Genomic DNA, 27,759 nt, shown 5'->3' on the forward strand with positions numbered 1-27,759 from the left:
TTGGTGAGCTGCTAGTCACATTTGCCATTAGGAGAAAAAGTGATGTTCATTTGGCATCTTGTGGTGTGTACAGTGATGTCTGCCCCACTTACTGTAGTGTAATGTAGGTGTGTGTTTTGATCCAATTTTCACCCAAAAGTAAGGGAATTATAAATAGGTTGCGCTGTAGATTGTTTGGAAATATCTTGGTTCTGACGAAGGCCACATAATTCATGAAGGCAATTTAACATGGCTGAAACATCTAGACCTAAAGATAGGACATAGAGGCCAATATAACCCTCAAATGTCCCCCTGGCACTCATTCAGTACTATGCTCAGACGTGAGCCCCGTGCTCTCCATGCCACTGGAATCAAGCTATCCTGGCTGAAGAGGGGTGAAACCCCGAAACCGGTCCTAGGATGGTTGTTTCCAGTCCAGGGAGGACCTGGCTTGGCAGTTCGGGCTGGATTGTTCCCATGAGGCACAGGGTCAAGACTGATTTGCATATGGCTGGGTTCAAACTGGAATGGCATGGTGAGCAAAAAAACAATGGATTTAGGCCCAGATCTCTGTACTGGGGTGGATGTATGACATTGTTCTGCATTCTGTCCATCAACTGTTGTTTTTGCATTTGTCACCCCGAGTGGGACGGGTATGCTCAGACGTGAGTCCTGTGCTCTCCATGCCACTGGAATCAACCTATCCTGGCTGAAGAGGGGTGAAACCCCGAAACCGGTCCTAGGATGCTGGGTGAATGTATGACATTGTTCTGCATTCTGTCCATCAACTGTTGTTTTTGCATTTGTCACCCCGAGTGGGACGGGTATGCTCAGACGTGAGTCCCGTGCTCTCCATGTCACTGGAGTCAAGCTATCCTGGCTGAAGAGGGGTGAAACCCTGAAACCGGTCCTAGGATGCTTGTTTCCAGTCCAGGGAGGACCTGGCTTGGCAGTTTGGGCTGGACTGTTCCCATGAGGCACAGGGTTAAGACTGATTTGCATATAGCTGGGTTCAAACTGGAATGGCATGGTGAGCAAAAAAACGATGGATTTAGGCCCAGATCTCTGTACTGGGGTGAATGTATGACATTGTTCTGCATTTTGTCCATCAACCGTTGGTTTTGCATTTGTCACCCCGAGTGGGACGGGTATGCTCAGACGTGAGTCCCGTGCTCTCCATGCCACTGGAATCAAGCTATCCTGGCTGAAGTGGGGTGAAACCCCAAAACCGGTCCTAGGATGCTTGTTTCCAGTTCAGGGAGGACCTGGCTTCGCAGTTCGGGCTGGACTGTTCCCATGAGGCACAGGGTCAAGACTGATTTGCATATGGCTGGGTTCAAACTGGAATGGCATGCTGAGCAAAAGAACCAGGGATTTAGGCCCAGATCTCTGCACTGGGGTGAATGTATGACATTCTTCTGCATTCTGTCCATCAATTGTTGTTTTTGCACAAGTTTAGAAATAGGCTTAAAAACATGATTTTTTTTTAGAGACTTTCCAGAGGTTAGCTGTTGGGAATTTAGTGAAGACCCAGAAAGGTTTTTGTTTGTCAATATTCGCAAAACCTTTCAAACATTTTCCTAGCCCTATTTGCACACAAAGATTTACTTCAAAAAGTTTGTAGCAAATGTGCAAATGGTGACTGAACTAACACCCCTATATATACTGGAGCTATTGGGAAATGGCTTAGCCACAAGGAAAACATTTTATTGATAAAAAAACAAGATAAATATGTGAGTGTACACTGCTGAAGAATGGCAGGAAACTCGCAGAAGTGAGTTTAGCTGACGAGGAGTACCCTTGCAAATATACAACAGCTCCTGATGGTTTTTGCTGCTCCCAAAAATGTGGGATACCTCATTAAAGAAGATAGGATAATTGTCTTACTAGAAATGCTACAATATTTGGGCAGTAAAAGGTCATCTTATCGTTTTTGTTTCTGTAAACACACATTATATTTTCCTACCATTTGGGTACTATCATATGTGCATTCCCATATATATCGACATATATCGGAGGTCATGAGCCAATTTGTAATCTACGCATTCTGGTTCAATTCCACTCCAGGGTTCCAGGCAATACAAGGCGAATACTCGTGTGTTACTTCCTTAAGGAAAATATACTCCAATATTGCTTACTGAATGATTTTAATGTAGAAACGGTGCACCGCCAATAAAGCAGAACAGGACCCCTCTCTCTCTGTATTCAGTCTCCAACTCCTCTGCCCCTGCTCACATTCCACCGTAGAATGTAGTCATAGGGCAACATTCCCACCTGCTTATATCATAAGCCACCACACATCCTGCGGCCACTAAATTTACTCATAAAAGAGCGGCAAATAATTTTTTTAACGTAATCTCACATGAGAATATTTTTCTTAAACGTATAATGTGTTAAACAGACAAAATGACAATTACTGTATATCAGGAAAATTCCATAAATAGGAAAGAAAATCAATGCACAGAAACCACTGTGTCATTAACTATGAAAAGGCATTCCCATTTATTCCCACCCTCTGGGAACTAGATAACAGGACACTCTCCGAGAATTATAAGCAACATTGTGTAACCATCCTGGGCGTGTCTTTAGTTTTTGTGGTCGTTTTCAGAAGTTGCCTCTCTACCACAAGAGCTGTCTGGCAGCCCAGGTTCTACTCCATGAGTGTCATCACGCCACAATGTGTTCTTCTGCTGGTGCTTCTCAACTCTCGCTCTACGCGCGTTACATTCTCAGAACCCACCTTCTTACATACTAGAGACATCCAACCAGGATTCAGCTTAGAGACAGCTTTCCTACCTCTCTTTCCTTCTAAAGGTGACACTTCAGCAACACAATGTGGTGTTGTTCTGCGGGCCACAATGTCTCTCTTAAAGCTTCGCTAAAGGGCATCCTGATCTGTATAGCTCTTTGTACTCCTGCCTTCGCCAATGTATTCATCACTTCTGTAAGATAATGAGCTTGTGGCAAATACAACTCACAGCTCTGCTCTGCTACACACAACTCTTCCAAAAGTATGCGTTGCTGAAGAGAAGCTTGGCTTTGTGTAAGATCCAGAGATGATTGTTTTGAAGTCCTCAGTGGTAGTGGTGGTGAACCTGTCCCCTGCACATGCAAGCTTGTTGCCACGTATTGAGTTTTTTGCTTGAGGAATCAATATTCAAAATTTCTGCCAGGATTATTTTATTGTAGAAATGATGCACCCCCAACTCTGCAGAACAGGACCTCTCCAGCGGTTCCTCCATTAGGACAGAGAAGCGTCGCTCCTCCCCTCCGCTGCAAGTACAGCAAACATGACAAATAAAATGGTAATAAAAAATGTATTACCATTTTATTTTTCATGGTGGGAGTGCTGCCGATCCTGAGGGCGTAGTCAGCAGCATGGAAGAACAGTGTGGTGTGCACTTCAGTTTAAAGTGCGCATGTCACTTTGGCCCGCTGTCATGCAACGGCCAGCCTGAATAAACAATCCAACCGAGCTGTCTTAGACAGCTGGGAGCAAAGAATTCAGAGCCCCCAGTGCCTGAATGAGCGTTACACCAGGGCGCCCCAGCCAATCCTGGTGCCAGACGATCATAGAAAGGAGATGGGCTGCTCTAAAGTCATTATGTCATGTAAGGGGGCAGGAAGTGAGTATGTGAGCTCCGTTCACAGCAAGAACTTGATTTCATGATGGGGTCTCTGTACTTGTATGTCGCGTGCTCGCCTCTACTTTGGACGTTATCCTAGCGAAGCTTGCAGTGTTAATGGTTTTTAGTATGGAAAAGCATGCTGCTGCACAGTAAACCAGCCGAGCACGAGCCAGTGGACGGCTGAGACAGGAGCTCTGGCTGTCGACTAAAGGACGTATCGTGACTGCTTCCCTGAAAGTAGAACATCGCGTGAGAGGTGAGGGAGTTCAACAATTAATTATAATTAGTGCATTTATATAGAATAGAACTGCGTCTGTCTCCGCTCTGCTGGGCCTTTGCGTGATGTGTGCGTCCTGTCCCTGGCTGGGAGTCCGAGCAGGGAAACATTTCGGAGCCTGGATTTCGGGAGGGATTCTAGGTGTGCATGCAAGGTGCTGCAGTTTGGAGCAGCGGCGCAACTAGAGCCAAATTTCGGGAGGGCCAATAAAAATTTCGGGGGGAGGGAGTGATAGCAATTTCGGGGGGGTCATTCTTCCAGCAATAGGCAGAATGGAGATGCAGGGGCTCTAAGAAAGGGTGAAAACACAACAAATCCTCTTTAACAAGTAAATGGTCTTTTAAAGACCTATGAAGTACTCGGGTGCGGCTGTGTGTGAGCGCCCAGGATAGCTGTCTCCGCCCGGGCTGCCACACACGACGGGGGGCGGGGGGGGCTGAAGCCCTTTGAGCCCAATGGGCGTTGAACCCCTGGTTTGGAGCATCTACGAAGAACCATGCTTTAGGAGCCTTGTGGTGGGTCAAATACCAGGTTTATTTGGTTCTGGCCGCCACTGGACTTCACTCTCTGAAAAGACTAGCCAACTCCTCTGGCCCTGTTTACATTCTACCGTTGAATAGAATGACATGGCAACATTCAAACCAGTGGCGTAGCAAAGTCAGGTGGTACTCGGTGCGGAAAATTACTTGTCACCCCCAGCCCACATTGAAATTATTAAAATAAGGGAAAAGTAAGATAGTTAATGTTGGACTTGGCCCTTCTGGCAAGTTCACCCCTAGAACTTTTTGCAGTATCCTAGCCTTTTTCCTGTGTTGTACTAGTGGTTTTAGGCCTCTAGGTGCTTTCACACTGCGTCCCAGTGGAAAGCGCGTGCGCTCTGTGTATGGTTTGGTGAGACTGACCTGCCCTCTCATAGGAATGCATGGGGGAATGGATGTGTCCCTGGTAGTTCCTGATGTGTGGGGAGTGCAGGTGAGAGTTTGGTATGTGCGGACTCGTGTGATGAAATGCTGCGCGATGATGTGTGCGGCATCAATGTAGCTAGTGTAGAAGTGCCACTTCTAGATGCTGGCATAAATGTGCAGTGACTGCCTGGCGTGTGATTGGCTGGTGTGCCTGGCCCCAAGAGTCAGGATGGGTCTGCCCCAGTGGTGGGTGGAGAGCTCTGCAGGTTGATGAGTGGGAGGAGTATACCAGGGACCTGAATAGGGCTGGGCTCTCCCCACACAATGCTGGCTCCGCCCCCTGTGGTGCGACTGATGACCCTGGCCTGCTCTCTGAATAGGGAGAGGGGCTGAGCAAAACAAAGTGCTCAGGAACCAGTTGTATCTGGTTCGCCCCTTCCCTGCACCTTTGAGAACAAAGGATTTGGTGTATTAAAGAGGGGCTGTGACCCCATGAAAATGTTCTTGCTCTGACTCGAATCTACCAGGGGTGTGCTGCTGCTGGGGCCCAGGGGAAGGCTTGCCTCCCTGGGCCCTGCCCAGCCCCTGGATGCCTGGTGGACTTTAGGGACCATTCGCTGTTCTCTTCCAGGATCCTATCTGAGGGGGGCTGCTGCTGCTGGAGGCCAGGAGGAACCGCCACTTGGGACTGCCTTCCTGCCTGGAGGGCCCAGTGAGCTGGCCCCTGGCCCAGCCTTGCCCCCCCTGCCTACCTTCCTGAACTTTGCCAGGACCTTGTTGCTGGACCTTGCTTATAGCGCTGGGAGCGCTTTGTTTTTACAGAGACCCTTGTTTGACCTTCTAAAGCGCCGGGGAACGCTTTATTTTGTCCCCATAGCGCCTGGGGGCGCTTTTCCTCTAGCGCCTGGAAGCGCTTTACATGGCTCTAGCGCTGGGAGTGCTTTATCCGTATTTAGCGCCGGGAGCGCTTTAAATTTCATTGAGCGCAAGGAGCGCTGTGTATCGAGGGTGCCCACCCCTCATATCGTGCTAGAATTACTGCGGCGTCACCGGAGGCTGAGGCCGCCCCCGGAGCCCCGGACCTCGGAAGGAAGGGCCGGGCGAAGCAAGAGCCGTCGCAGGAAACAGCACCGGAGGAGGAGCCGCCCCCGTCCCACGACCCGGTGAGTGCCTTGAAGGAGAGGGGGGCGTCGGGGCACATTGCCGGTGCCCGATCCTCCCCTCCAGTGCGAGGTCTGCAGTGTTGGGAGGCCCGTGGGGCCTCACCCGAGTCTGAGTCCCCCGAGCGGGACTCCCACGGAAGTAGTGGCATTTTGTGTACTGCCCCGAGGCTTCTCCTACCAGGGGGCAATTTGCTTGTTTAGAGCCCAGAGAGGCTCTGGAGTGCCACCTCCGTTTCGGCGAGGCTCAGGGGGCACCAGTCGCTCAGTGGTAGAGCGGCCCCAGAAGGCAGCGGGCCACTCCCACCTTGCTCCACAGTGTTGTTCAGAGACACATGGGGCATTTCTGGTTGTTTGAGCCCAGCGAGGCTCCAAGGGGCCAGTCCTTTGTTTAGAGCCCAGAGGGGCTCAGGGGACAGTCAGTTGGCCAGAGCCTGCAAGGCTCCAGCGTTGGCCCTCTCATTGTTCTACAGCTGCCCAGCACTTCGTGGGCAGCTGCTCCGTTTAGGCCCCTGACACTGGGACCCAGGGCGTCCTAGCCCCAACAAGGCCAGTTGGCCTATGGACAGTTACAGGTGGTGACTTATGTGAGTTTGGTGCAATTGTGTTTTCCTGCACCTCTGAATGTGTTTTTATCCGTCATGTGCCTTGTGTTTACACCTCTGAATGTGTTGTGATGCATCATGTGTAATGTGCTTATACCCCTACAGCTATTGTAATACTTAGGTGGTTGTTTTTCTCCTAGTACAGGTGGTGCTAGTGAGGTCCTGGGTCCCTGCGCAATATTCTCCTAAGGTGGTTAGGGTTGCGTAGGTGGTACTTCACATTTACCAGTAGTTACTGGTTGTGTGCTACAGTGATTTACATTCTATGTTCTAAGTGATATTCTAAGTGCTAGTTCTAAAAGTGCTGATTCTGACAGTGGTCCATGTGGCCCTGTCCCGTGTAAATAGTCCCTTGTAAAATTCTGCCCAGTGCCAGTTGTCACAGTGTAAATTGTGTGAATATTATCTAATGTGTTTTGGTATAATACAAAGGCTGTTTTTATATAATACCTTGTGTGGAGTTTCTTTTGTGGTGGGCCTTGGGTGTTGTTGCTGTGTGCGCGCGCAAACGCTTTACACATTGCCTCCGGGATAAGCCTGACTGCTCGTGCCAAGCTACCAAGGGGGTGAGCAGGGGTTATCTTTTGCGTGTAACTCCCCAGCCCTGACTAGAGTGGTGGTTTCTGCCTGGCTCTGGCTCAAGTCCTAGCCAACCAGAAATCCCATTTCTAACAGGTACACATATTTTTGCCAGTCACCCCCCTCAGTGATGACATCCGGGGTGGCCCACACCCACCGCACCCCCCTTCCTACGCTACTGATTCAAACCCATTTATATCATGAGCCACGACAGATACATTCTGAATAGGCTTGACTGTGTTTAGTATATGGGTTTGGTTTATACAAAAAGTGTACAATTAAATGCATAGATTTACACACCCCTTTTAACATACTTTAATGTTTTTTCGCAGTTCACATACAGTTCCATCACTGGTTTCCAGTCGTACTTCTGAGAATGTCATGTAACATTTTTACAGTTCCGGTTCCCTATGCGTAATTTTACATAATGCACCTTTGCTTGGTGTTGGAAGACAGACAGATATGTAAAGGTACATTTGTTCTTCTCTCCTTCTCCTACACCATAGTCACATTTATGGTTGGCCATGTCTCTTTCCATGCTGGAAGGGGAGTTACTCCATGTGGTTGCTGAAGTATTCTGGATTAGAAAGGCTCAGGTCGGTGTTTGTGAATAGCCGCAGCCTCTCAGGCTTGTATGGATGCATGTGCTATTTGTACAGCATGAACCTATTCAAAAGGCAGTAGTCAAAGGAAATAAATGATTGGAGAAGAAGCTGGGCTCTGAGTAATAGATGAAGGCTGTAACTCTGCCATGACGTAGTGTTCCTTAAAGAAATGTGTCTTCAGCTCTGTCCTGAATTGGAGCAGGGTTCGATTGGTCCTAATTGATACAGGGATGCCATTCCAAATCCTGAGGGCGCAATTCACAGAACTAACTTAAGACAAAATCCTAAACTTACTACCATTTTGGTATTCACAGAAGGCACTTACTCATTTTGGTATTCACAGAAGTCACTTACTCATTTCGGTATTCACAGACGTTAGGAGTCCTAACTTTAGGACTCCTAAATGCCTTCTGTGAATACCGAAAGTCTTAAAGTTAGGATTTTTCTCAGTTTAGTAGTAGCATAGTTAGGTCTCCTAACTTTAGGACTCCTAAATGCTTTCTGTGAATACCGAAAGTCTTAAAATTAGGATTTTTCTCAATTTAGTAGTAGTAAAGTTAGGAGTCCTAACTTTAGGACTCCTAAATGCCTTCTGTGAATACCGAAAGCCTTAAATTTTGGATGTTTCTCAGTTTAGTCGTAGTACTCTCCTAAACTGAGAAAAATCCTAATTTTAAGACTTTCGGTATTCACAGAAGGCATTTAGGAGTCCTAAAGTTAGGACTCCTAACTTCTGTGAATACCGAAGTGAGTAAGTGTCTTTTGTGAATACCAAAATGAGTAAGTGCCTTCTGTGAATACGAAAATGGTAGTAAGTTTAGGATTTTGTCTTAAGTTAGTTCTGTGAATCAGGTCCTGATTGTTTAAGTGGAGAAGGTCGGTTGCATTGTTTTTTTTTCAGTCTGTAGGTGTCTTTCCTGCGGGAGTGCAAGAGCCACTGAAAGTAATGACAGGCGGAGGGCGTTGGCCGTCTGTGTGCATTTACAAACGGACAAACCACACCTCCCACTCCCTACCCTTGCCTGGGAGTTACTTCTGCATAATTCTATGTAGATGATGCAGGAAATTCAAAAGCAGTAACACCATTTACATCTGACAACTATTCTTTTGTGATTAGCTGTACGGCATAGCTTGAGCCATTTACCGTCCCAAACTTCCGGTTACAGTGGTACATCACACATGGCGTGTCAAGGGGCTCAGTTTGGCCACATGAACAGAAATATACGGCAGTTTAAAAATACTCAAATGTTGCGAGCCTCTCACTGAGATATATTTTCAAGATTCAAAGCAAATGTAACACAAAAAGAACGAAACCACCTTTCTGAAAGAAGTAATGCTCCCACGCACAGCTGTAATTGTGTATGTCCGAAAATTAGTTATCACTTCTTTTATCAGCAATTATTTTAGTGGCTTCGAAACCACCTTCCAACAGGATTCTGTGCAGGAAAAGCACAACTAACGCCACACGTAAAAAAGACAGCCCCTCGCTTCTTCAGGCGGATTCCCAACATACATTGAATTCCACACCTGACCACACATCAGTGGACACATACATAAACATGCCCATAAAACCAACAGAGGGAAGGTTCTTGTGCAAATTGTTTTCATGCGCCCGCCTGCCTCGTTGTGATAGAAAATGTTAAGTATGGAGAGGTACACGACTCTTACAGAACAGAAAACGTTTCAGCTCTTTGCGCACCGGTGTCAGATGACAATGATGCCACATCTCTGAATGAAAAAATGTAGGTCTGGCTAATAATTTGGTGTGGTCCTGAGGACGTTTACAATATATAAATAATGACTTGATTTTATGAGGCACTTCGGTTGTTTCTAAGGGCTGTAAATAACAGGTGTTTCTATTACTCAATTTAATAGTACTCAACTTACCGACCTTTGGAAGGATGGAAGGCTGAGTCGGCCCTGCCAGTATTCAGAGTCATGAACAAACAGCACGGTGATGGAAGGAATGCTAAAATTATTCTCAGCCACTGGCAACTGCTCGGGTCAGTCCATTGTTTTTCACTGACTATGACACCTTAGACAGAGACCCACCACATGCAAATCAGTCTTGGCCATGCTCCAAAAGGAACAGTGAAGCCCAAACTGCCAGTCCAGATCCCTGCAAATGGGAACACAAATCAACACTTTTATTTAGTTAGGCCTCGTTACTGAGGTACAGTTTGAGTCCTGTTTGGCAGTGAGCACAGGACCCACACCTCGGCATACCCATTGCACTTAGGAAATCTAGTGAAACAAACAAGGTGATGGAAAGAGTGCAATATTTAAACTCAACCACTTACAGTTGTTTGGGGCTCATTCCAGTCCATCATTTTTACCTGACTACACCACTATAAACAGAGACCCGACATATGAAAATCAGTCTTGGTCCTGCTCAGTGCTTTAATTTGAGCCGGTGGTTTCCGGTGCTCGGAAACCGGCACTTAATTGCCAACACCAGTACTTATGACATTCTGCCACATGGTGGCGCTATTTGTCTAAGTTAAAGATGAGCACACAACAGTTGTTTATTAATTAAATAAACATTTAAAAGGACTAATGCCCCCTGCCCAAGCCATTCTCATAGCTTTGGGTGCGCTGGAATAGTCTGAATTTTCACTCTTGTAGGAGTGTGATCTTTAGAAGTTATATGTTGGTTCTGTCACTAGCGTCACTTGCAGGGGCAATGGGTGGTACAAGCTGCAGAGGTTTCCTGAGGAGGGCACTGGTCCTGCTCCAAAAGGAACAGTCAAGCCCGAACTGCCAGGCGACACAAGCAACCCCTGACCGTGTTCAGGTCACTGAGACTTCCTGCTGTCTTCACTGATAACCAATTATTATTTTTGATTTATAAATGCCAGATGTGGGTGGCCAAAGTTTATCTTTGTTTTTGAGTGTATGCAGGAGTGAGATTGTGATGATTAAATTAGATTTCCACCTCAAGCTTAACTGAAACTAAGACATAATAAGTAATGTATAATGTACTTGTTATGTTTGGAGGAAAGTCCCACTCATTACCCCCTGGTCCCTCCTGTCCTTGTCCCATTCATTAAAAAGTGGAGATTATCATCTCCTGACAGAAAAAAAGAACAGAGGAATTCTGGGACCCTAACGCTAGCCCCTCCCACTGGGAGTACATGAGCAGTACTTACCCAACATTCCTCCTGTTCTTTTTTTTCTGTCTGTCGACAGAATTGGGACGAGGTGCTGGTGCTGCTCCTGCTGGGCTGGAGTGGCATTTCTTCTTCCACTCCCCGTCCAGCTGCTTGGCTGTGCGGGCTTGGCATCTGCTGGTCTGCCTCCCGGCCTGCTGGGAGGCTTGGATGTGCCCCACTGGATCTTGCGTGCCGGCCAGCCCATTGCGGCTGGTGCGCAGGCAATCCCTGTTCCTTCCGGGTTGCTGGGCGCATCTTTCTGTGGCCTGGCTAGGTGGAAGACGCGCTGCGATTGCTAGTTCTCCTGCCTTCATGCTTCATATTGCATGGCATGGATGGGGTCAGGTCTGACTGGTGGAGGAGGGGGGCCTTGTTCCTGTCTCCCGTCCCCCCCCCGATGAGTTCCGCGCGCGTAGCGGTGTCTCGTTTTTTTCCCGCTGATCCATGCAGTGTTTGGCTATGCGCCTGAGTCACAGCTTGCTTCCTGCCTCTGTACTGGTGTGTATGCTCCTTGGTATGGCTGTGGAGGTTGGGGTGGGAGCCTTGTTTGCCGTCTGCCGGCCCCCTCCCCGGTGTGTGCCCCATTGCATTATTGCATTATCTGGCTGCCGGCTTTGGATGGTGGTCTGGGTGCCAGTGCAGTCACAGGCTCCCATTGTGGGGCCTTGGTCATGTGCCCCTTGGAGTGAGGCAGCTGGGTGTGGCCCCTCCCCCGGGTCCCTTGGGCCGAGGTTCCTGGTTGTGGGGTTGGGTGAGCGGAGTCTGGGTATCTGTCTGTGCCAGCTTCCATGACTCCTGTTTCCGCTGTCTCCTTTTCATTTTTGCTCCTGGTTCTGACCTGGATTCCCCCATGGCCCTGTCCTGTCACATCCTGGACCTTGCGGCGCCTTGCTTTTGGTGCTGCTGCCTGTGTCACTGTGGCATGCTCCCTCCCGGTGAGTGCTTGTGCCATCGTCGGGCCTGGGGCGCCTGGTTGGTTCTTGGGTTTTTCTCCCCATCTAGGTGTTCTGGCCTGGTCGTGGGATGTCTCCATGCCTACCTTCTCGGGCGTTTCGGTCTCGGACAGTGTTCATGCATGTGCCAGCTCTGGGTGGTGCCGGTGTTGTCCTCCGGAGTCCGCCAACTCATGTGGGACACTGGTTGGTTTATTTCCTTGGCCTTTGTTTGGGGCGTGCTTTTGTGCTGACCTTTGGTTGCTCCTGGGGGGGGGCGGTGGGTGCTGCTGTTTCCTCGTGTTACGGCCCGCCTGAGGCTGCTATGGGTTTATTTTCCCCTCCTTCGGTGTAGCTGTGTCTTCCGGCTGCAGTGGCGGACTTTACTGTTGCGGCGTCTGGTTCATGTTTGCGGTGGGGCTCGGTTGTTCCATTGGACTGTTCTCTTCCTCGCTCTGTGCCTCACTTTGCCTGTTCACTTCTATCGTGCCTCTGGTGCTCCTGTGCAGCACTTTTGTTATCTTCTGTGCCTGCCTTTGGCCTCCGGCCTTTCCTCCCTTATCGCCCCTGCTCTGGTTTGCTGTCCGGGGTTGTGCTGGTTAGGCCATGTTTGTTCTTGGGCCTGCCCTGTTTGGCCGGGGTTTGTGGGTGTTCGTCTGGGTTCCCCTGTGCTTTGGGTTGTTCCCACTGCAGTGGCTACTTGGTTGGGGTTCATCTGGCTTTGTCCCTCCATTGGCCCTTCCTCCCTGCCCTAAGGGGTTGGGTTGGTCCTGGTTTGTCCCTAGTTTGGGGTCTGCCTGGGTGTCCGGGTGCTGTCTGCTCTGGGTTGCCTGTGCGCTCGCTTGCGGCTCTTCTGGCTGGTTTGGCTGTGATTGGGGCTGGCTGTGCTATGGGTTTTGGGCCCGCTCTGGGGTGTGTTTCGCCTGGTATTACCCCCTCCCCCCCTGGTTTCTGGTGTCGGTATCCTGGCTTGTGTGGTTTCCGCCTGTTGGGTGGCTAGTCACTCTGCTGTCGGGTTCCGGTCCTTGCGGGGCTGCCGTGTTCCTGCCGTTGTGGCCTCCTGGTTACGGGGGGCCTGTATTTGCCTGTCCGCCCGCTCCTGTCTTCCTGTGTGCCCCCATGGGCCTGCTCTCTTTGTGTCTGTTTGTCGGCCGGTGTACTCCCTCCCCCTGCCGGCGGGGGTGGTCTTGGGGTGTTTGTTTCGTCTGTGCGGCTGCCTGCCAACCTGGCTGCTGGTTCCCTGGGGTCTGTGGCTGTGTTTTGGGGGCCTTGTGCCTCTGTCCCTCTACTTCCTTCTGTTCCTGGGCTGTTGTCCCTTGGGCTGCCTCGCCGGTTGTGTTCTCCCCGGGGCTGCTTGCTCTCTGCCTTCGGGTTGTGTCTGGTGGGCCTGCTTGCGGCTCTTTCCCTCCTATGTCCTCTTCCGGTCTCTGTTCCTGTGTGGGGCGGTGGGAGCCGTGTGTCCTCCGTGGGCTCTGGGCTCCGGGTCTAGTGATGGGGCCTTGTCTGCTGCCACTGTTCTGTTTTGGGCCTGCCTGTTTTGTTCTTGCCCTGGGTTGTTGCCTTATTGGGTTTCGGTTCTGCGTGGTCTGGCGGCTTTGTGCCGGGGGTTTCTGTTGCCCTCCCTGGCCTTTGCCTGTGTGTTGCTGGCTTTGGGCCATCCCTTGGTGTGGGATGGGCACCAGGTCCTTCAGTTCGGGCGGTTTGCTTGACTTCGGCCCTGGCTTCCGGTCTGCTTGTGGCTCGGTTGCCTTGGTTCTGTCTTGGGGGTTTATCCCCTTCTCCGGCCCTCCCTTGGTGTGTGTTGGGCCATGAAGTTTGTGGGCCTGGGTGGTCTGCTTGGCTTCCGCCCTGGCTTCTGTTGCCTCTCTGGCTTGGCTGGTTTTGGGGGTTTGTTGCCTCCACTCAGGGTTGGGGGTTTCAGAGTCCCTGACCCTGTCCCACCGCTTCTGGGCCTGTGTGGGTTCCGGGTTGTTGGTCCCTGGTCTTGTGCTGGCCTGTCTGTTTGGACAGCTGTCTGCCTGGTCTCTTTGGGGGCGTCTCTGGCTGACTTGTTCTTCTGCTGTTTTCTGTTTGCTCTGGTCCTGTGGCCTTGGTGGTTGTCATCGCCTGCCCAGGCGGCTCTGGTGTTGCTTGTCGGGCCCTGGTTTGGTTTGGGGCCTTGTTCCCTGTGGGGCGTTTGGTCTCCTCGGTTTCTGGTCTCTCGCTCTTCCCCTGCCCTTTTTGGTTTGGTTGGGGTTGGGGTTTGGCTGTCAGGTCTTCCTGGTTGGTCTTTTGACCCTTCTGGCTCTGTGAGCTTTCTGGGGTGGTGTTCCGGGGGTTGTGTTCCTGTTTCTCCGGCTTCTTGTGTGTCTCTTGGTCTTGGCTGGTTCTTGGCCTGTTACTGGCTCTTGCTTTGGCTCCTCCTCCCTGGCTGGGTTCTTGGTGGTTGTCGTTTGGTGGCTCTGGTGGTTGGTGCTGGCCTTTCTTTCCTGGGGCCTGGTCCTCCTCTGGGGGGTTTCGGGGGCTTTGTCCTCTGGGCTCTCTGGGGGCCTGATCGTTCTGGTTGGGGGGGGTGCCTGGCCGGTACTTCCCCCCTTCCTGGATTGGTCTCGGTGATCCTGCCCTTGATTGGTTCTTGATTGGTTCCTGGGTTTGTGCCTTCGCCCTGTTGCTGTCCAGTGGTGTTGAGGTTTGTCCTCTGGTTGGCCCTTTTTTACTGTGGGGCCTTCCTTTCTTCCCCTTGTCTTTGTGGGGTTGCTTGCATGTCCATTTGGCTGTCGGGGCTTCCCTTCTGTTCTTGCTGGGGGCTCGCTCTGTGTCTGGGTTGCTGCCGGGTCCTGGGTGTCTGCTTGGTGGTGCCTGTGGTTGTCGGCCTTTGGTCCGGTGGGCACCCTTGGACGTGTCCTGTTGGGGCTACGTCTTCTCTAGCTCGCTGCGTTACTGGGTGTTTGTTGCATTGGCCCCTGTTTCCCTTCTGGGGCTTTGCCTTTGAGGTCTCTTTGGGGTGTTTTTTTTTGGCTTCCCTTTTTTGGCTTGCTCGCCTTTTTGGCGTCCTCCCCTCCGCTTGGCGGTTTGGAGTTTCCCTTTTGTTGGCCTGGGTTCTCTGGTTCCAGTTTTTCTGGTTCGCTGCCTCCTGGATGTCGCTGTCGCCTTCTGTTTTCCTTGGTCCCAGTTTCCAGTCCTTGGTTGTTTCCCTGCTGGCCTGTGCTGCCTTGCTGGGCGGTGGGGCCACTGGGACCTTTTCTTTTTTGGGTGGTGGTCTCCCCGCCTGTCCTTTGTTGTGGGTGGCTCTGTTGGTGTTTTGTTTGGCGTGTTCTCCCCCTTCCTTGTTCTCTCAGGGGGGGCTCCTGCTGTGTCCTGGATATCCTCTGTGGGTTGTCCTCTTCTTCCACTTGGTCGTCTCCCGTTTGTTTAGTTGGGTGCGTCCCTGCTTTTGTGGGGTGCTTTCCTGTCTGGATACTCTGCCTCTTGTTTCCTGCGGTTTTCTCTTTTGCTTCCCGTGGGTGCTGTCTTGGTGTGGTTTCATGGGTGTGCTTGAGGGTTTTGGAAGGCCGGTTTTCTGCTTTTGTATTCTCCACTTTGTAATGAATGGGACGCAGACAGGAGGGACCTGGGGGTAATGCTCTATTACTTACTGGTAATCTTCATTACCAGTAAGTACACCGTACATACACGGGTGGGGGTACGACTCGAACGTACACGGGTGTACATACACGGGGGTACGGCACGTACACGGGTGTACATACACGTGTGGGGGTACGACTCGAACATACACGGGTGTACATACACGGGGGGTACGACACGTACACGGGTGTACATACACGGGTGGGGGTATGACTCGAACGTACACGGGTGTACATACACGGGGGGTACGACACGTACACGGGTGTGCATACACGGGGGGGTACGACACGTACACGGGTGTACATACACGGGGGGGTTCGGCGTGTACTCACGGGGGCTGGGGGGGGTACGGTTCGTACCGGGCCCCCTAATCTGGTCGTTTCACGGCGTACTTCGCTTTTCCGGCACTTTTTGGGTGCCGTGAAAATATTGCCGTCCGGACTGCTGTCGGTTCGAATCGTACTTCCTGGGTCGTGAAACGCTGCCTGAAAGCGTCCCGACGTCACGTCGGAGCATTCCCGGATCACATTCGTATGTATATTTTCGTCGGTCGGTGTTTATTACGATTCGTACGGAAATGGTGTTTCCGTGCGAATCGTACTTCCATGTTTGTAAAGTTTTACAACCGGGTGCGAGTCGGACGGAGAAAACGCTCTGACCGACGGTTCGTACCCGGTTTTTCCAGGATCGTAATCGGCACCTATGTGTGGCATGTCCTGATAGTGAAATACTGCCAATTTCGTTTGTCACTATTGCAAGGCTATGGGTTACCATAGGCCAGAATGGGCAGTTAGTGTATAACATCTTAGAAACATAACTGGCCCTAGGAACAAGATAGGAAAATAAAGTTTAGTATGCCTGAACTCAGAATGTTGAAGTACATCCTTCAGTGAAGGTGAATTTTACATTCTGTGTTTGAAAATACCTCTTTTAGAAAGTGTGTATTTTCTTGCCTAACCATCCAGTATGCCTCTGCTAGGTTTGTGTATTGCATGTCTGGCTTGTGAGTGACAGGAGCTGGAGAGGGAGCGGCGGTGGCAGTCTGATGAGTCAGGGCTCGGCTGAATGCGACCAGAAATTAGAGTAGGGGGAGGAGATTTCTTTTCACCTGCCTGGGCCAGGTCTGCCTTTAACAATGCTGTCTCCACCTCCTGCCAGGAAGCTGCACTAGTGAGGACAGAATTGGTTTTGGCTGGGTAGAGGCACTCTCTACCTTCAGAGAACAAAGAATTTATGTGTATAAAAAGGGAGACCCAGACCCCAAAATTTAAGATCACTTCTGGGAAATCAAGAGAAACCTTTGCCAAGGAGAAGAACCAGAGAAGCTGAAGGACGATTACTGCCCCTATGCTGTTTGCTGTTTGGGGTTGGCTTGCAGTGGTTACTTGTTGCCAAGGAAAGGAGAAAAAGGACTTTGCTGTTTGCTTTGTCATCTTGAGGAAGATCTACAAGTGCTTGAAACTGAGCTTGCCTCCTGTCTGAAGTCTCAGGGACACAAAGACTTCACCACCAGCTCCCCTGAATTTCCTTGCTGGGAATTCCAACCGGCAAAGAGGTGCCTGCTGCTGTTTAGGATCTCTAGAGTCTTTGTTGTTGGGAGCTGTCAGATCGACGCTACGAGGAAGAAGCGTGTTGCATCGGCACCTGGTCCCGACACATTGCCGAGCCATGGAGAAGAAGAGTGCCGCATCCACCCCGAGTCCTGACGCATCACCGAGAAGATAGTCGCAGCACCTTCAAACATTCACGCATCGTCCAGATCACTGCATCCCATCGAGCCGCCATTTTGTCGATCGCACCGGATCGTCGCCACGCTTCGAGGCGCCATCTTGTTGCATCGTAGCTGGAATGCAGTAAGAAACCAACGCATCCCCTCCCCTGTGCTGCAGTAAGGAACCGACGCATCACCTCCCCCGAAGCAAGGAACTGACACATCACCTTCCCTGGGACTCTTTTGTTTGTTTTGCGTGACGCATCTAAGGTACTTTGTGGGAAAAGTGTTGCATTTACAACTTGCATTGTACTGAACTATTTCTACCATTTAAGAACCTTATTTTTGATACTGTATTGTGGATTTTTGCCGTTTGGTCTTGTTTAGATAAACGATTACTTATTTTTCTAAACTGGTGTGGTGTCCATTTGTAGTGTTTTCACTGTGTTACTGTATGTCTTCACCAATGCTTTACACACTGCCTCTGAGATAAGCCTGTCTGCTCGTGCCAAGCTACCAAGGGGGTGAGCAGGGGTTATTTTAGGAGTGTATCCCTCTTTCCCTGACTAGAAGCAAGGGCCCATATTTGGACAAAGGTGCAAACCATTGCCAACTAGAGACCCCCATTTCTAACAATGACCATATAAGACAAGATTATATTAGTGTTGCTGCCATATGCAAGATTATGAGCAGTGATCACCTCAGTCTCTGCATAGTTGCCAGCAGTAATGTGCAAAAGACTTGGTTAATATATAAAAACCATAGCTGCAATGCCACTGACACCAAGGTAGTAGTAATAGTAATAATTCTCCCCATCACTGTATGAATTATCACTCGCATATCAGCTTTAACTATATTTGGGATTTCCATCTCCAAAATACAGCTTATGATTTCTGAAAAAACACAAATTCTCGAATAAACACTTAGGAATACATATATTAACTCAACCAAGCAAAGGCGTCTGATTTAGTAGGATGGGCTACCCACAGGAGAGCTGCCTAGAGGTAGCAGGAGAGTCACCAGTAGCTCACAAGCTACTCGTTGGAGAAGCCTGCCCTAGACTGTGCCATCCATGCCTCACTGGCCATGCTCTCCGGTTCCTCACGGCCCATGTACCCTGTGTCTCCATGCCCCCCGTGCCCTGCGCCATCCATGCTTTACTGGCCATGCTCTCCTGTTCCTCACAGCCCATGTACCCTGTGTCTCCATGTCCCACCCCTCTGCGACATCCATGCCTCACTAGCCATGCTCTCCGGTTCCTCACGCCCATGTACCCTGTTTCTCTATGTACCCTGCACAATCCATGCCTCACTGGCCATGCTCTCTGGTTCCTCACACCCATGTACCCTCTGTCTCCATGTCCCCCTCACCCTGTGCCACCCATGCCTCACTGGCCATGCTCTTCAGGTTCTCATAGCCATGTCCCCTGTGTCTCCATCTCCCCCTCGCCCTGCGCTACCCATGCCTCACTGGCCATGGTCTCCTGTTCCTCATAGCCCATGTACCCTGTGTCTCTATGTTTCCCTTGCCCTGCGCCACCCATGCCTCACTGGCCATGCTCTCCTGTTCCTCACAGCCCATGTACCCTGTATCTCCATGTCCCCCTCGCCCTGTGCCGCCCATGCCTCATTGACCCTGCTCTCCGGGTTCCTCACGGCACAATCCATGCCTCACCGGCCATGCTCTCCGGGTCCTATCACCCATGTACCTTGTGTCTCCATGTCCCCCTCGCCAAGCGCCATCCTTGCTGCCAAGGGCAGACTGACCTTTAAGTGAATTTGGTGAATGACCGATGGGTGGGACTGCATTAAATTTTCGGGGGGAGGGGGAGGGGCATTGCTCCCTGCTCATTCAGGCCAACTTCAGTGCAAGTGCTCAAACACCTCTGAGAGTTAAGAATGAGGTCAAAAGAAAGCTTTGGACTAAGGTACGTTTTGTTCTGCAGTGTCTCCCTTCCACATAAGCATGTAAAGAAATACTGCCAACTGGCAGGCGGCTCATTTTCACAGCACAGTGGGCCGCTCCATGAACATGTGCCTGAAGAGCATTCAGCCAGACCCCATGAGGGACATACAGCTCAGTCTGTTCCAAGAGTCTTAAAGGTCTATTATGATGTAGGGCGGATCTATACTGCCCGCATGGCTGTGGCGATCCGCCCTACATCATACCCCGCCCACCACCCATTTCCCCCTGCCATATCAGTATAGCGGGGGGGACCCTGCCGGTTTTCTGCCGGTCGACCAGTTGACCAGGTGGAAAAGGGGCTGCATATGGTGGCGGTGTCTGCTAGATACCGCCATCCATGTTAGCATGGGCAGCGGTGCAGGGCTTTCCATGGCAGAGACCCCGCCATGGAAAGCCAGGCAGAGTTTGCTTTTGGTGGCCCGTTGCGGGCCCCCAGGGTATTGGAGGGGTGGGGGGTGTACATGGGGTGTACCTATGGTACCCCCCTACATTGTCACCGACAAGGTGCCTGTCACCTTGTGCATGACATTGCACAACGTGCATTCCCAGCATTGCACCAACCGCCACAATTATGGAAATAGAGGATGCCATTCTGGTGGTGGCAACCTAATTGCCGGTGCGGGACCCCCACACCACTGACGGCTGGTCCCAGCATCGCTAGGGTGGCGGGCGGACGAAAGTCCGCCCGCCATCCTAATAGGCCCCTTAGTCTGCGCCTGCTTGCTTCATGCATCTTTCTCCCACCCTCAAACCATGAGTTTCCCATTACTGTTGGCTCCCGCAGCCTTTCCATCGGAAACTCTAGTCCATTGCACTCTAGTACTTTCCTGCCCCCTTGTGTCCCTGCCGTCCCACCCACTATGTCATCTTGCCATTGTGCTTATTCCCTACTGTCCCTCTTTGCTCTTAGGCTGGGTGGACCTGTTATGCCCATGTGCCCCTTTCACTCACTTGCCCACATTCTTTCCGCCACCTCGCCCAAACACTGAGTGCTGAGATTGGGGATGGGGCGACCAATCTTCACCTCTGTCTTACAGCAGTAGCAAGATGGATGCGACTTATATTTTTTAACTTGAATGACGATGAGACTGAGGTGCTGGTGGTGGGTAATAAACCGCAGCTCTGGAGCTCTCAATGATGGCACGTTGATCCTGGGCTGCTCCTCACTCCTTGTAATGAAGTTTAGAACCTATTCTTTTGGTTGGACCAAAGTCTCCATGGATGTTCAAATCTTTAAAATTGTAGCAAGAGGCACATTTGTACAGATTTACATATTTTTTCACAATACAGTGCATCATCTAAATTTGTTGTGCTGTATTACGCATGAGGGAAAATCAATGCAGAACCATATTTATCAAGATTGGTTCTTTTACTGCGGTCATCCAATGAGACTGCATTGTGTGATACACTGTCTCGCAACATGACACTAGACAAGTGTGTACTGTTTAGCATGCGACTTGAACTGGAAGCATACCCTTCTACTGCAAATTCATTTGCCTAAACAAACTCTAAATGATCTCACACATTGGATGTGTACTGTGCACTGAAGCACACATGCAACACATGGGAGCTCATTACGATGGTCCCCCTGCTAAAAAAACTAATCTTAATGCAGCAAAACCAGAGAGTTTCTGTCCTATCTCCCTCCTACCCTGGCTCTCTAAGATCTCGGAGGCCTATATTAATTCTATCTTGACTGGCTATCTGGAGGAAAATAAAACACTGGACCCCTCTCAGAATGGGTTTCGCTCTTGTCATAGCACGGAATCTGCTCTCCTAGCTGTGACTGAACACCCGAGGGGGAATTTAGACGAGGGTCGTACTTTGGCACTGCTCCTATTAGATCTTAGTACTGCGTTCGACACTGTGTCCCACCAGATCCTGCTGAAACGGCTAGAGGAGGCGGGCATCACAGACTCGGCCTTGGACTGGTTTGCCTCTTTCCTTACGGAGAGGACCTTCCAAGTAGTCACCCCCCCTTATGCCTTTAAGATCTACACAGGGGGTGCCGCAGGGCTCAGCCTCGAGCCCATCCCTCTTTAATCTTTATGTCCAACCGCTAGCTATGCTGCCAAAGAGCAGAGGGCTCACGGCTGTGTCCTATGCGGATGACACTCAGTTGGTAGTCCCACTCTCGGAGGATCTGACCCAGGACGCATCAAAGTTTAGGAGCGACCTTGAGGCCATTGCGGAGTGGATGACTGCCAACTTACTCCAACTCAACGCTAGCAAGTCCGAGGTTTTGCTGGTAGTTAAAGACACTGAGCTGTGGAGTGAACACTGGTGGCCTGCCACTTTGGGGCATGCACCCGTCACCAAACAGGTGGTAAAAAACCTGGGCGTCTGTGTAGACACTGCCCTCATCTTCAAGACACAAACCAAGAAGGTGGCAGGGACCTGTTTCAGTATATTGCGTGGGCTCAAACCTTTTTTAGGGTTCTTTGACCCCTCCATCAGGCAGGTCATTGTCCAGGATTCTATATTGTCAAGACTGGACTGTGCCAGCTCACTTTATCTTGGGTCTAATGAAATTGAAATCTTGCGACTGCAAAGGGTTCAGAATGTTGCGGCAATAACTCTTCTTCGCCTGCCCAAGACTTGCTCTGCGTCTAGTGCCATTTGTCGGCTTCATTGGTTGCCTGTGGCCAAACGTATAGAGTTTAAGTCCTTCTGTATCTCCTTTAAAATCATGAACTCTTCCTCCCCAGCTGTCCTGGCCAACTTGCTTGTACCATACACTCCTCTCTGTCAACTTCGGTCAATGGGACAACATCCGGCAGCTGTTCCTCGGGTGAGGAGGGTACATGCCAGGGGGCGTTCCTTTCGCACATTAGCTGCCAAACTTTGGAACGCGCTTCCCTTCTCCATCCGTAATTTGAAGAGTTATTTGGCATTTCGGAAAGCAATTAAAACATACCTCTTCCCTCCGTTGTAGGCCTCTTCCGTTGGTAGGGGAGTCGCAGTTTTCTGCTGTCAGTGCTGGGACGCCCCTCTGCTGGGGCAGCTGTGCGCTTAATAAACTGTATAACATAACAAAACGATGGTCCGCCATCGATGCGGGGAGTGGGACCGCCCGCCTGTAAGGCGGTGGTCCCTCAGCCCCGATTACGATATGTTCACCAATGTGGCGGTCGCATCCTGCATGTTTAACATTGCAGAGGGTGCTGCTGGCTGCAGCACCAGCCGCAATGCTAAAAATGCATGTTGTGCTTTCCCTGTACTATGTGGCAGGTGCCACGTGGTGCACCTATAACCTATAACATAAAGTCTAATTAAAAAAATATATATTATAAATTAAAGGATTAAACTATTTAAAAATCTTCAAACGTAAATTTCCCCACTCCAGTCAGTCCAATAGTAGGGAAAGTGTTGGATAGCGGAGGGTTAAAAATTACCATTCCCACTCCAGTGAGTGCAACAGTAGGGAAAGTGTTGGATAGCGAAGGGGTAAAAAATACTATTCCCACTCCATTGAGTGCAACAGTAAGGAAAGTGTTGGAAAGCGGACGGGTAAAAATTACTATTTCCACTCCAGTGAGTGCAACAGCAAGGAAAGTGTTGGATAGCGGAGGGGGAAAAATTACTATTCCCACTCCAGTGAGTGTATCAGTAGGGAAAGCGTTGGCTAGCAGAGGGGTAAAAATATTATTCCCACTCCAGTGAGTGCAACAGTAGGGAAAGCATTGGATAGCAGAGGGGTAAAAATTACTATTCCCACTCTAATCAGAGCAACAGCAAGGAAAGTGTTGGATAGCAGCGGGGTAAAAATTGCTAATCCTCCTCCAGTGAGTACAACAATAGGGAAAGTGTTGGATAGCGGAAGGTAAAAATTACTATTCACACTCAATTATAAAAAATATATAAATTAAAACTCATAAAAACCATATAAATAAATAAACAATATCAAAAGAATGATCAATCAAATATATTAAATATATAAAAAGAAAACATATCATATTAATTACATATAACAAAAACCTACAAATATTATATTAAATAATAAATACATGTAAAAAAAAAAAAAGAATTAAACCAGAACATATTTACAAACAAAAACGTTAATTCGAGAGAGCGCGCGGCGCGACGATCCAAGATGGCCACCGGGTGAGGAGCTCCGCTCGAACAAAGCCGACTCGAGCTTGAAGGCACCTCTTTACTGCAACGGAGCTTCGCTTCGACCATGGATTTGGTTATGGGACACTGCGGAGACTGTTTTGGCAAGTTTTTTTGACCGAAATGCGGTCTTTTTGTCACTTTAATTGCGCATTTTCTGCTCCCCTCAGATGGCGGCCGCCATTTTGTTTTTTCTGCAGCGTTTTTCTTCTATTTTTTTGCTGCCACTGACTCTTTTTGCCAATTCCCTGTTGTTTTTTGGTGGCACTACGGCGGTGGCTGCGTTAGTTCACATTATGCCATCTTTTTGCGCATTTATTTGTTAGTGGTTGGTCTCTTTGACTGCTTTTGTGGATTCCTTGGACTGTATCTCCTAGCAATTTTGTTAGAGGGAGCCAGTTGTGTTTCCAGCGTCCCAGTACCCTTCGCTGTGTTGTATCTTGGCACTTTCATCATTTGCTACGCCTCCTCTTGTTGCTGACTAAGCAATATCACTGCTGTCCTGCCTGCATTCCGCCATTGGTTATTTCTGTCATAATTGGTTGCGGTACCATCAGTATGGAGGGCGTACATTCATCTAAACCTCATGGTGGTTCCACTGGGGGAAGGAAGGATTCAAGCAACCCTTCTGTCAAGCGCACCAAAAAAGACCCGCCTTCCCCAAACAAGTCTCCGCTGCCTCTCACTCTTGAGGATATTATGGAAGAGTTGCGCCTTATTCGTCCTTTTATTACAGACACTGTTGCCACGCTTCAGAGGTTAGATGATAAATGGTCTAGTTTGGATACGAGATTGTCTGAGGTGGAACAGAGGATTAGTGATGCACAGGATGTTGCTACTAAAGTTGACACTCTCACCAAAGAGGTCGGCCAGCTCAAGAAGGTAGCGGAGGATTTGGAAAACCGCAATAGGCGCAACAACCTGCGCATTTATGGTATTCCGGAAGGTTCGGAGGGGTCGGATATGATCCAATTCCTAAAATCTCAAGTTCTTCAAATTGTTGGCCTCCCGAAATCCTCAGACTTTAACATACAACGTGCTCATCGTCTGGGGCCAAGGAATGCATCTTCTGCATCTAAACCTCGTGGAATCATAGCATATTTCCTCCTCTACTCTGATCTTATGACGATTCTCCAGGCCGCCAAGCAACATAAGCAAATGATCTGGTCTGGGCACAAGGTCTTTTTCACTCAGGACGTTTCCAAGCCTACGGCTTCCCGTCGAAAGGAATTTTTGGACCTCAGACCTGCTTTGAGATCCATGAATGCACGCTATGGTTTAATACACCCTTGTTTTTTCAAAGTGACCTATAAGGAAAGGACTTTTAGTTTTGAGGATCCTGCTGACTTGCGGAAGTTCATTCATACTCACAAGGGAGAACTTATTGAACTGAGCAAACCCTAGTTGTTTTTCGTTTTTTTAGTATATGACTACTTTGTTCTGCTAAAATATTCTGTTATAAGTTGGATAGTTCCTGTACTTCTTTTGCTCATTCCTTGTTTTTCCTTTTGTTTTGCAGGACTCCCCTATGTGGTGTTCTTGTCAAGGTCACCCTTTGTCCCATCCTGCTGTTTACAGTGTTTACCCCTTCTGTTGCTGTTTCTTTCCCTAGATGTTTGGTAAGTTCCTTCACTTGTCCTATTTGATTGATATATTGTTCTAGTTTTCCAATTTATAGTCTTTCGTCTTTCAGTTTTTTTCTATCTCTGTGGTAGTCTGTTCTCCTACATGCTCCTTTTAGTGCGGCTGTTTTGTTCTTCGTCGCCCCCCTCTCACAGTAATGTTTTTTGTTCAATTGCTTTCTGTGGCTAAAGTCTATTGGCTTTTCGTCACCCTCCTTTGGATGCCTTTTGGGGGTTTCTGTACCCCTGTACCTTTCTCTATATTTTTCCCCTTTTCCTCTTCGCTTCTTCCCCCTTTTTGTTGTTTGTCCCCTCTTTCTTCATCCCTTTTTATCCCTGTCATCTCTACTCTTTTGGCAACTTCTTCATTATCTGGTACACACCACACTCCCTTTTTTTCTTTCTCTGACCATGGTACTTCTTTGTTTTTCTTCTCTTTTATATCTTTACCACCGTATTTGCGGTTGTTGCCTGCTTTAATTTTTCTGTTTCTTACTATTTATTCAGGCACATATTCATTTAATTTCTATTTTCAGTTTACTTCTCATTCTCTACCCTGTCTTAAATTCCATACTCCTTTCTGCTTATCTTTACTTTATTTACAGAAATGAATGGTCTTCGTGTTATTTCTTGGAATGTTAAAGGAGTTCGCAACCCTGTAAAAAAGCAACGTGTCTTATCTCATTTAGCAACGTTGAAATGTCATGTTGCACTGTTACAAGAAACCCACCTTAACTCTCAAGATTTGTCTTCGCTGCGTAGACAATGGGTTGGAGAGGCATTCTGTTCTCCAGCAGTAAATAGTAAGAATGGTGTTCTTATTTTGTTTCATAAGTCATTATCTGTTCAGTTGCATAATGAATTCCATGATACTTGTGGTAGATGGCTATTTTTAGATGTTACTGTTAATAATACACAATATTCCTTCTGTAATGTTTATGGCCCTAACAGTGTAGATTTATCCTTTTGGAGGGATTTCTCTAAGCTTCTTTCCTCTCATGCAAGTGATAATTTGATTGTGGGTGGTGACTGTAACCAACTAATGGACCCATTTTTAGATCGTAAATCACACACCAGATATGTCCCCAATAAAATGCAAAAGTCCTTTTTTAATGCTATCTCCTCTAGAGGTCTTATTGACTCATGGAGACTTTCTCATCCCGATACTTTAGAATTTTCCTTTTTTTCTTCAGTGCACTCTTCACATTCCCGTATAGATTATATTTTTCTCACACAGCATTCATTCCAATTTATGACTAATTCAGAAATAGGCTCAATTCTTATATCTGACCATGCTCAGGTTATTACTGACCTGGACTTTCCCTCACCTACTCCCATCTCTAGGCGGTGGCGCTTTAATAATTCGCTCCTCCTAGATTCACAGTTTGTTGAGCAATTTATATCTTTTGCACAGGATTTTTTTATAAATAATCTTCATTCTACTTCCCACTTTCACTCTATTTGGGATTCCTTCAAGGCTGCTGCTAGAGGTTTTATTATTGCTTTTGTCTCACGGAAAAAGAAAACAGCTCTTTCTAAGTCGGCCCAAATTCTTAAACAAATCAAAGACCTAGAACATCTCTACTTTACCACTAATTCCTCAGAATTGCTCTCTTCCCTCATCAAAGCAAAAATGCAATTTAACAAGCACTCTTGGGACTCTGCGAGTAATACTCTTCTCAATTTTCATTCCAAAATGTATGGGGGACGCAATAAGACTGGTAAGTCTCTCGCTACTTATCTAAAAATTAAAAAACAGAAATCTAAAATAATAACTATCACTGACTCGCATGGGAATCCTCAGCATACTGATGATAAAATTCTCGATTGTTTTGTTCAATATTATTCCACACTTTATACGCCCGAATCTGTTCCCTCGCCTTCTCAAATTGACTCCTTCTTTCAGTCTCTCCCTAGGTCCTCGGATAGTTCTGTAGATCTCTCATCATTGGACGTTCCTCTTTCAGAGAAAGAGCTACTTAATGCTATTACTCTCCTTCCCAAAGACAAAACTCCGGGCCCAGATGGTTTCACGGTTCGTTTTTATCTCCACTTTAAAGATATCCTGTTACCACATTTATTTTCTTTGATTAACTCCTTTGTTGCTCAAGGGAGGTCCCAAGGTTCTTTCACTCAGGCTATGTTATGCTTAATCCCTAAAAAAGATAAAGATCCCTCCCTTTGCAAGAATTATCGACCCATTTCTTTAATTAATACGGACTGTAAAATTTACGCTAAAGTTTTGGCCTCTCGTATTAACAAAGTTATTCCTGATCTTACTAACATTTATCAATCCGGGTTTGTTAAAGGTAGATCCATTACTGATAACTCGAGAACCTTCCTTAACATTATTCACCTGGCCTCAAAGATGGACTCACCAATCGCTGCCATTACCTTAGATGCTGAGAAAGCGTTTGACAGAGTATGTTGGGATTTTATGTTTGGTGCTTTGCGGTGGCATGGCTTTAGTCCTCCCTTCATTCATTATGTTAAATTGTTATACTCTGCTCCCTCCACTTCTATTTGGGTTAACGGGTCTCAATCCTCTTATTTTTCTTTACATAGAGGCACAAGACAAGGTTGTCCTCTTTCTCCTCTTCTTTTTATTCTTGCGTTAGAACCCTTTTTGGAAAAAATTCGACGTTCATCATCGTATACTGGCTTCATATTTCAAGACATTGATATTAAGTTTACGGCCTATGCGGATGATATTTTGCTTTATATTTCTAACCCGTCCACTTCTTTGCCCACACTATTTTCCTTGTTACAAGAATATTCTCTGGTTTCTGGGTATAAACTTAATATAGATAAATCTGAGGTTCTACCACTTAACAAATTTTGCCTTCCTCATATGTTTCAGGGTTCGGGTTTTGAATGGAACTCAGGTAATATTAAATGTTTAGGTATTCTGTATGCTAGCAC

The 27,759-nt window shown here is 48.4% G+C and overlaps 1 long non-coding RNA gene across 1 annotated transcript in view; it reads left to right on the top strand.

Moving 5' to 3' along the window:
• LOC146868766 (uncharacterized) overlaps positions 1–24,798 on the top strand; it is a 257,644-nt gene extending 232,846 nt beyond the window's left edge. Inside the window, exon 3 of the long non-coding RNA XR_014966417.1 lies at positions 24,735–24,798. This is a non-coding gene — a long non-coding RNA (uncharacterized LOC146868766). The remainder of the gene's footprint in view (positions 1–24,734) is intronic.
• The last annotated feature ends 2,961 nt before the right edge of the window (positions 24,799–27,759 follow it).

The sequence above is a fragment of the Triturus cristatus genome, chromosome 1_2 (genome assembly GCF_964204655.1).
Source record: "Triturus cristatus chromosome 1_2, aTriCri1.1, whole genome shotgun sequence".
In the NCBI taxonomy this organism is placed as follows: Eukaryota; Metazoa; Chordata; class Amphibia; order Caudata; family Salamandridae; genus Triturus; species Triturus cristatus.